The 9,501-nt window shown below is 41.0% G+C and overlaps 1 pseudogene; it reads right to left on the bottom strand.

The window, feature by feature from the left end:
* Positions 1 to 4,193: 4,193 nt before the first annotated feature.
* On the bottom strand, positions 4,194 to 4,311 carry LOC126471673 (5S ribosomal RNA; annotated as a pseudogene).
* Between the last annotated feature and the right edge of the window lie 5,190 nt (positions 4,312 to 9,501).

Raw genomic sequence — 9,501 nt, 5'->3', positions numbered from 1 at the left:
AAAATACTTGGAAGGAGAATATAGGCATTCGTCGTAATTTTAAGAAAATTCGATTACCCTGGAAAATTAGATTTAATGTTTATTCTTGTGGACTTTTAGAGCACTATACGGTGTGTTCCACGATGATAATGATAATGAGACAGTTCAAGGACATTAAGAACGCGAAAAATTTGAGATGTTGAAACCTGGTCTCCAACAGAATGGGATCGAAATGTACGAAGACAAACATATTATATGACATCTCTGTCGATGATACAAGGAACTGCGAATCCTTATCTGTCGGATTTTATAAGCTGATTTGCTGTTTATAGTCGACAACCCCCCCCCCCCCCCATGAACCATGGACCTTGTCGTTGGGCTTTCATGCCTCAGCGGCCTTTTCAGTAGTTGCAGGGGCAACAGTCTGGATGATTGACTGATCTGGCCTTGTAACATTAACCAAAACGGCCTTGCTGTGTTGGTACTGCGAACGGCTGAAAGCAAGGGGAAACTACAACCATAATTTTTCCTGGGGGCATGCAGCTTTACTGTATGGTTAAATGATGATGACGTCCTCTTGGCTAAATATTCCGGAGGTAAAATAGTCCCCCATTCGTATCTTCGGGCAGGAACTACTCAGGAAGACGTTCTGCGGATCGGAGAGTGGAATGTCAGATCCCTTAATCGGACAGGTAGGTTAGAAAATTAGAAAAGGAAATTGATAGGTTAAGGTTAGATATAGTGAGAAATGGTGACGTTCGGTGACAGGAGGAACAAAACTCCTGGTCTGGTGAATACAGGTTTATAAATACAAAATCAAGTAGGGGTAATGCAGGAGTAGGTTTAACAATGAATAAAAAATAGGAGCGAGAGTAAGCTACTACGAACAGCATAGTGAACGCATTATTTTAGCCAAGATAGACACGAAGCCCACGCCTACCTCAGTAGTACAAGTATTTGTGCCAACCAGCTCCGCAGATGGCGAAGGGATTGAGGAAATGTATGATGAGTTAAAAGAAATTATTCAGATAATGAAGGAAGATGAAAATTTAATAGTCATGGGGGACTGGAATTCGATAGTAGTTAAAGGAAGAGAAAGAAAAGTAGTAGGTGAATATGTAATGGCTGTGAGGAATGAAAGAGGAAGCCGTCTGGTAGAATTTTGCACAGAGCATAACTTAATCATAGCTAAAACTTGATTTAAGAATCATGAAAGAGAGTTGTATACGTGGAAGAGGCCTGGAGACACTGGAAGGTTTCAGATAGATTATATAACGATAAGACAGAGATTTAGGAACCAGTTTTTAAATTGTAAGACATTTCCAGGGACAGTAACCACAATTTATTGGTTGTGGACTGTAGACTGAAGCCCAAGAAACTGCAAAAATGTGGGAATTTAAGGAGATTGGACCTGGATAAACTGAAGGAACCCGAGGTTGTAGAGAGCTTCAGAGAGAACATTAGGGAACGATTGACAAGAAAGGGGGAAGAAATACAGTAGAAGAAGAATGGGTAGCTTCGAGAGATGAAATAGTGAAAGCAGCAGAGGATCCAGTAGGTAAAAAGACGAGGGCTAGTAGAAATTCTTGGGTAACAGAAGAGATATTGAATTTAATTGATGAAAGGGAAAATATAAACATGCAGTAAATACAGCAGGCAAAAGGGAATACAAAAGTTTCAAAAATGAGATCGACAGGAAGTGCAAAATGGCCAAGCGGGGATGGCTAGAGGGTAAATGTAAGGATGTAGAGGCAATTATCACTAGGGGAAAGATAGATACTGCCTGTAAGAAAATTAAAGAGGACTTTGGAGAAAAGAGAACCATTTGTATGAATATCAAGAACTCAGATGGAAAACCAGTACTAAGCAACGAAAAGAAAGCAGAAAGGTGGAAGGAGTATATAGAGTGTTTATACAAGGACGATGTACTTGAGGGCAATATAATGGAGATGGAAGAGGACGTAGAAAGATGAAATGGGAGACATGATACTGCGTGAAGGGTTTGACAGAGTACTGAAAGATCTAAGTCGAAACGAGGCCCCGGGAGTAGACAACATTCCGTTAGAACTACTGATAGACTAGGGAGAGCCAGCCATGACAAAACTCCACCATGTGGTGAGCAAGATGTATGAGACACGCGAAATACCTTCAGACATCAAGAAGAATATAATAATTCCAATCCCAAAGAAAGCAGGTGCTGACAAGTGTGAAAATTACCGAACTATCAGTTTAGTAAGTCACGGCGGCAAAATACTAACACGAATTCTTTACAGACGAATGGAAAAACTGGTAGAAGCCGACCTCGGGGAAGATCAGTTTGGAGTCCGTAGAATGTTGGAACACGCGAGGCAATACTGATCCTATGCCCTATCTTAGAATATAGACTAAGGAAAGGCAAACCTACGTTTCTGACATTTGTAGACTTAGAGGAAGTTTTTGCCAATGTTGACTGGAATACTCTCTTTCGAATTCTGAAGGTGGCAGGGATAAAATACAGGGAGCGAAAGGCTATTTACAATTTGTACTGAAACCAGATGGCAGTTATAATCGAGGGGCACGAAAGGGAAGCAGTGGTTGGGAAGGGAGTGAGATAAGGTTGTAGCCTATCCCCTATGTTATTCAATCTATACTTTTAGCAAGCTGTAAAGGAAACAAAAGAAAAATTAGGAGTAGGATTTAAAATCCATGGAGAAGAAATAAAAATCTTGAGGTTTGCCGAGGACATCGTAATTCTGTCAGAGACAGCGAAGGACCTGGAAGAGCAATTGAACGAAATGGACAGAGTGTTGAAAGAAGGATATAAGATGAACATCAGCAAAAGCAAAACGAGGATAATGGAACGTAGGCGAATTAAATCAGGTGATGCTGAGGGAATTAAGTTAGCAAATGAGACACTTAAAGTAGTAGATGAGTTTTGCTATTTGGGAAGCAAAATAACTGATGATGGTCGAGGTAGAGAGGATATAAAATGTAGACTGGCAACGGCAAGGAAAGCGTTTCTGAAGAAGAGAAGTTTGTTAACATCGAGTATAGATTTAAGTGTCAAGAAGTCTTTCCTGAAAGTATTTGTATGGAGTGGTAGCCATTTATGGAAGTGAAACATGGACGATAAATAGTTTAGACAAGAAGAGAATAGAAGCTTTCGAAATGTGGTGCTACAGAAGAATGCTGAGGATTAGATGGGTAGAGCTCATGACTAACGAGGAGGCACTGAATGAAAAGAGAAATTTGTGGCACAACTTGACTAGAAGGAGGGATCGGTTCGTAGGACATGTTCTAAGGCATCAAGAGAGCACCAATTTAGTATTGGAGGGTAGCGTGGAGGGTAAAAATCGTAGAGGGAGACCAAGGCATGAATACATTAAGCAGATTCAGAAGGATGTAGGTTGCGGTAAGTACTTGGAGATGAAGAAGCTTGCACAAGATAGAGTAGCATGGAGAGCTGCATCAAACCAGTCTCTGGACTGAAGACCACAACAACAACTCAGTCGACAAAACAAAACAGTTCGCATTTCTTGATAAACTCAGGTACGTTCAGTTGTGTACAGCTCGCACCAGTGGTAACGCAACACACACTGGCAACTGTGGCAGCGTCACATGTAACACACTTTTAGCAGTGTATTTGTTCCTTTCTTGTAACAACGATTTTACTTGTAGACCTTTCCTTTATTAGTTCTGATTGCTTATAATTTCCTCATATTGTTTTATACACTTTTATAACATTCTGGACTTTTATAACACTTTCATATGTTTGAAAAGCTGAGATGCATCTACTTTGAATAAACAAGTAAAAGCAAATCTGTACCGTTACGTGGCAGCTAAGTGCAGGATGCGGTAGCTCAGCGTGTTCGGTCAGAGGCTTAGCTGCCCTCTGTAATAAAAAATCTGAGTGACTAAATCAACGAGGAATTTCGACGGGTGTCATGGGACGTCCGCATACAACAAATGGAACGAAGAATAACGAAAAAAATCAGAGTTAAAAAAGAAAACTGGCAGCGTTTGAGACTCAAGAAGCACTCCGTCTTCAAACGACGAGTGGCCTACTGGGACTATCCGACCGCCGTGTCATCCTCAGTGGAGAATGGGGATAGGAGGGGCGTGGGGTCAGCACACCGCTCTCCCGGCCGTTATGATGGTATTCTTGACCGAAGCCGCTACTATTCGGTCGAGTAGCTCCTCAATTGGCATCACGAGGCTGAGTGCACCCCGAAAAATGGCAACAGCGCATGGCGGCCTGGATGGTCACCCATCCAAGTGCCAGCCACGCCCGACAGCGATTAACTTCGGTGATCTCACGGGAACCGGTGTATCCACTGCGGAAAGGACGTTGCCTTTGAGACTCTAGAATACCTTTGAAATGATTAGGGTTCGTGTCCACCCAATGCCATTGATTTTCTTACGTGTTGCAAGCGTAACACGAATATAGCCGACGTACGCCGAACGTGATAACACTGCACCACAGATGGGTAAATGACAGTCATTTACTGCCGAAATGACTCATCATACGCAGGCCACGAGGGATAGCGTCCTGGTAATTGTCCAGTATGATGGCTTCAGTGTGCGTGAGGCGGCAGCTAGGTGCGGCGTTCAGCCTCGTTGTGCCCAGAAGTGGATAAAGCGGGTGCACTGGACAGGGGTAGAAGGTCAGCTTCGATGGTTGGTCTTAGAAAAGGTGTCGACGCCTTAGAAAGGAAAGGTGTTATTTGACACCTGTATGGAATGTCCGTTTTTAAAAACAGTGCGACTGAAGAATGAGACCAATTTCCGTGGGAGCTTGCAAATCTTTCGCTACCACGTACGGGATGCAAATAAAGTGGCCCTCTGTGATGATCACGAACGTTATAGGCTTGTGCCACTGAATTGAATGTAGACGCTCACTGGTCCCATGTCATCTTCTCAGATGAGATTTAGTTCAGTAAATGAGCGTCCGGTGATGGTCTGTAGGCCACAAGGAGCACGTTACGACCCCCAATACGTGTCGCAACATTCACGTGTTCGTCACATCAGTCTCATGCTGGGTGTGGATGTCATCAGATGATGAAGACATACTTAATCAAATTTATGGTAATCTCGCCGTGGGTCAGTATGTGTAGCCATGAAGAAGATTGTGTGTCGAGTGCGAGGATGCGTTACTCCAATGGAGTGATCCAGTTCCAGCAGGACTATTCACCGATTCACACGAGTAGTATCGCTGAGCAATGGTTATGCAACAGGCTGACGTCGACCTGATGGAACGGCCTGTTTGAGAGTAAGACTTGAATCCCATTGAAAATTCATAGGCTAAACTGAAGCGTCACACGAAACTGAAAAGACCGACACCTGACCAAGTGTGGGACCTAGTGCTAAATGTATGGGATAGCCGTGCGGACAATGAGACATATTTAAAGTGGCTGATCGTCTCCATGCCTCCAAGTTTCTTAATAGGAAATCTATGTGAGATTATTGTACATTGAATTTTATTTATTGAATTCGAGCTATCTATTACTTAACACGTGTGCATTTAAAAAAAGCAGAAGCAAGTCAATTTGAATCAAAACAGAAATACTGTTCTAATATGAGACAGTCAGAGAAAACATTTAATATCGTCAGATATAAGAACAGGCAAACCCTAAAATAATAATATTCTCTTCGTTACTGCCTCTGCAACGTTTTCTGTGTGTACTGTGCAAAAGAAGTACAGTCAAGGCATGCAAAAGCTCTTTTTCAAATTAACATTCTTCGGGAGCCCAAAAACAGCATTCCATGCATTGTCCCCAGTTCTCTATGTTAATCTTCAGCAAATCAACCAGTGCAGAACATGCATACAGTGTCTTCTCCTTCAGGCTGCACATCTAAGGCACTGGTCTCAAATAAATTAGCATGAGACTTCGAATGATTGGAAGATTATGTTCCCTGTATTTATTCTTTTTTTCTTTGTCAAGGACAAAACTTCCGTTTCTATCTCCTTTGATTCCGCTATACCTTTCTTCTGTTTGAATTGTTTGATGCATTCTATGTATGGAGACGATCTTAGCAACTTATCAGATTCAGAACTTACTGATTTTACTAGAGTTGGTGGCTCTTGACGCGCCTTGCTGATTTTGGGTGCTGGCCGGATATCTTTCAGATTCACATTTACTCCACTGTTTGCATCTTGTATGTCAGACTCCTGATGTATTGCAAAGTAAATTCCTCTAAGTATATGCCTGGGACGTGGGAAGAGTCCCGTTTTCCAGATGCCGTTTGTAGCATTTTCCATTGTAACTGGTCTCAAGAAGACCGCTCCAAATAACCTTGTAATAAAAAGTGAGATTACTGCTTGACTTAGGTTATTTACCAACCAGATTTCTATTTCTTGGGGATAATGCATTTTAAACGCTCCCACAAGTTTCATACATGAAATTGCATTTTATGCGGGGAATGGGATGATAAACATGACGTGGACACGGTTTTCTCTTTCTGTGTCTGCCACAGAAATGTGATACGATGCCCATCAAATATTAACATAACAGGATCACCACCAGACAGCTTGTCGAAGTTCACAAAATCGTCAAAGCACTTAGTAAAAATATGAGTCTGAATCCAGTTACTATGATGGCAAGCTGAAGTTACACTAATATGAGATAGCGTGTCCTAACACTCTGATACTGTCGCGTATTGGGATTAAGCCGTCTTGCACTAGAAGCCTAGCGTCACATATATGCTGCTCGGTTTGAGGGACATTTCATTATAGCGAAGAAAGAGTACACTGTAAAGAATACAATCAAATCAGTTTTGTTGTAAAAGTTACTCAACTTCAGATATTAAAGCACTACAAGCAACTACACACCAAAAACTTGAAATTAAACATTTTTAAAATCGAGGATTCCAGACAATGTCCAGATCCTTGGTGATTTTAGTGTCACCGCTGAGGTGCTGTGAGAACTAAGCTGTGATACTTCTCAACAGAGCTGAGCACTTATTTTAGTCAGAATATAGCTGTCTCACAGCGAACTCTCCCATAATAGACACCTTTCTTCGATATTGCAAATAAAGTTCGGCAATGATAGTATCATTTTGGTAAATTGAAAACAATGTCGAATCACCACATAAATAGCCATTTTCTCCAATTAAATTATAATTGTACTACGGAAAAAAAACCTGGTGCATTCCGTCATCTGCTTTCTGTAGTTTCATGCCCGCAGACCACCGAAATTACTGAGTTCTATTTTCATTGAAAGTTAGGAGAAAACGAACTGACATTTATGTTGGAAAACCTTTTTCTAGTCTTGTCCTATCAATTAGACGTCGTGGAAGTTCATACCTGCTTCTGTCTTTCGGATCATTGTACACGCTCAACCGGATTTTAATAAATATTGTCTGACAGTATTTCAGCCTCTTATGCAGACCCATTACGCTGAATAGTTGAACTTATTTTTTCCAGTATATCTGTAATTTTTCATTGATATCAAACTGTATGAGCTTATCGTTCAACATTTATTCTCCCTTACTCAGTTTCATCTTATGATTTTTTTTTATGCATCCGTTTTCTCGTTCTGGCTGTTACTTCTGTAAATAGTTTAGTGCATACAAAAAAACTACCTCTTTGGTAACTTAATTTGGAACTGCCTGTTTTCTTCTCCTGCCGCCACTCACTGCACGTCCATCTTGTCCCCGTCTCTGTCCATCTCCTCTTCTCTCCTCTCCTTTTCCATCTACTCCTGTCCCTTCTCCCTCTGTCCATCTCGTCCTCCCCTCCTCTCTCTGTCCATCTCCTCGTCCCGCTTTAGTGGTCCAAAGTAAAAGGACAAAAAGATTACTGCTGAGCTTGGCTCTTACATACGTGTGTGTAATTTGAATAAAAAAATATCATTACCAGTTTCGTTCGTGGCAAAGAATTGAATAATTATTAGATTAATTATTCTCTCCTACATTTGAAATGCGAATTTCGTAAAAGATAAAATTTTCGTAGAATTCTGATTGATATAAAATCATTTCACCTTGTAATTATAATATTTTCTCACTCCTACAAAACGAATGCCCTTAAAATATCTTGGATGAATTTTGTTTAAAATTTTTTGAGTTTTGTAATATAGATTTATTTAGGAGCTACTATAACAGTTGTTTTAAAGATTACAAATAATATTTAGCAGTGTTGTATTCAAGACACGATAAACTACTACAGAAAGGCAATTGGCACCTATCACGATGGGGACATAAAAGACATCGGCCAGATTGTGGGACCACACTCTGCTTCAACGAGTGACGGCCTGGAGCTCTGACCGCGAGCTACTTGGACAGCAATTCTAACACCTTTTTCGGATCGCATCTTCCGTTACCGATAAAATCAGTACATATTTTGTGATCGCTGTCGACATCCTGTGTTTCCGTGTATAATGTATAATTGGTACTAATTTTCATTGTTGTGTGTAGTACACCTCCGTGGTATGACAATATGTTGCCACAATAACTGAACATGGGCATTAGTGGGGCGGAAGTGTTGCCACAATTTGTGACGTGGCTGTACACACCGAGAATGCTAGATGTGGTGCTTAGCCACTACAGTGCGAACAGTTTTGTTTTGTCGACTGTACGAGTTGTTGTTACTGTTGTTGTTGTTTTCAGTCCGAAAATTGGCTTGATGCTTTTCTCCACCACATTTCAGAAGATTATATTCCGTTCAACTACTGTTCTAAGTTCTTTGCTGTCTCTGAAGGAATTATTGTGCCATCGGGGGTAATACTCACCGCAACCAAAACATTCAATAAGCCACACGTACCTCTGGCGTTGCCCCAAATGGCGAGCGCCTCAGAGAGCTGTCTTTGTTGAGTGGATAATACTTAAGCGAAGCCGGTATTTCAGTGCTGGTATCTGGTAGGTTCATGCAACCCTCGGTAACCATAACACTGTAATGATTCTCTACATTTTATTCTTTATTTTAGTAGAATGTATAATGGAAATCTATTAAAGTTCTTCCTACCCACAACTTGACACTAAATAGATTTTAATTTGTATTCTCTTGGCCAAAAATATATGAGAGACGTGGAAACATAATCTTCAAAGCGTCTGTATTCTTTTTCATTTACTACTCTCTATTAATAATGATTTAAGAATCCGTTAGCCCTGTACAACGAGACAGAAACTGACGTTCATTAACTGTCTCGCATAAAGTAAGTTTTGAACATCACGTGTTCGTTTGCCAAATATTGCTTTAGCACGTCATATACTGTCTGTTTGTGATGCAAGCGTATACTAGTACGTTAACGAACCACTTATTACTCCCTATCACATAGGTCGTAAGCGTGGTCTACTGTAAACAAACAAATTATAATCAAATGGTTCAAATGGCTCTGAGCACTATGGGACTTAACTTCTGAGGTCATCAGTCCCCTAGAACTTAGAACTACTTAAACCTAACTAACCTAATGACACCACACACATCCATGTCCGAGGCAGGATTCGAACCTGCGACCTGCGACCGTAGCCTAGAACCGCTCTGCAAACAATAATCTAAAGGCTCTCATTTTTCAAATCCGTACTACACAACGACTTATTGACCGTTAC

The sequence above is a fragment of the Schistocerca serialis genome, chromosome 3 (genome assembly GCF_023864345.2).
Source record: "Schistocerca serialis cubense isolate TAMUIC-IGC-003099 chromosome 3, iqSchSeri2.2, whole genome shotgun sequence".
NCBI classification, from domain to species: domain Eukaryota; kingdom Metazoa; phylum Arthropoda; class Insecta; order Orthoptera; family Acrididae; genus Schistocerca; species Schistocerca serialis.
Note: the sequence above shows the minus strand (reverse complement) of the source record. Positions and strands in the feature narration are given on the sequence as shown.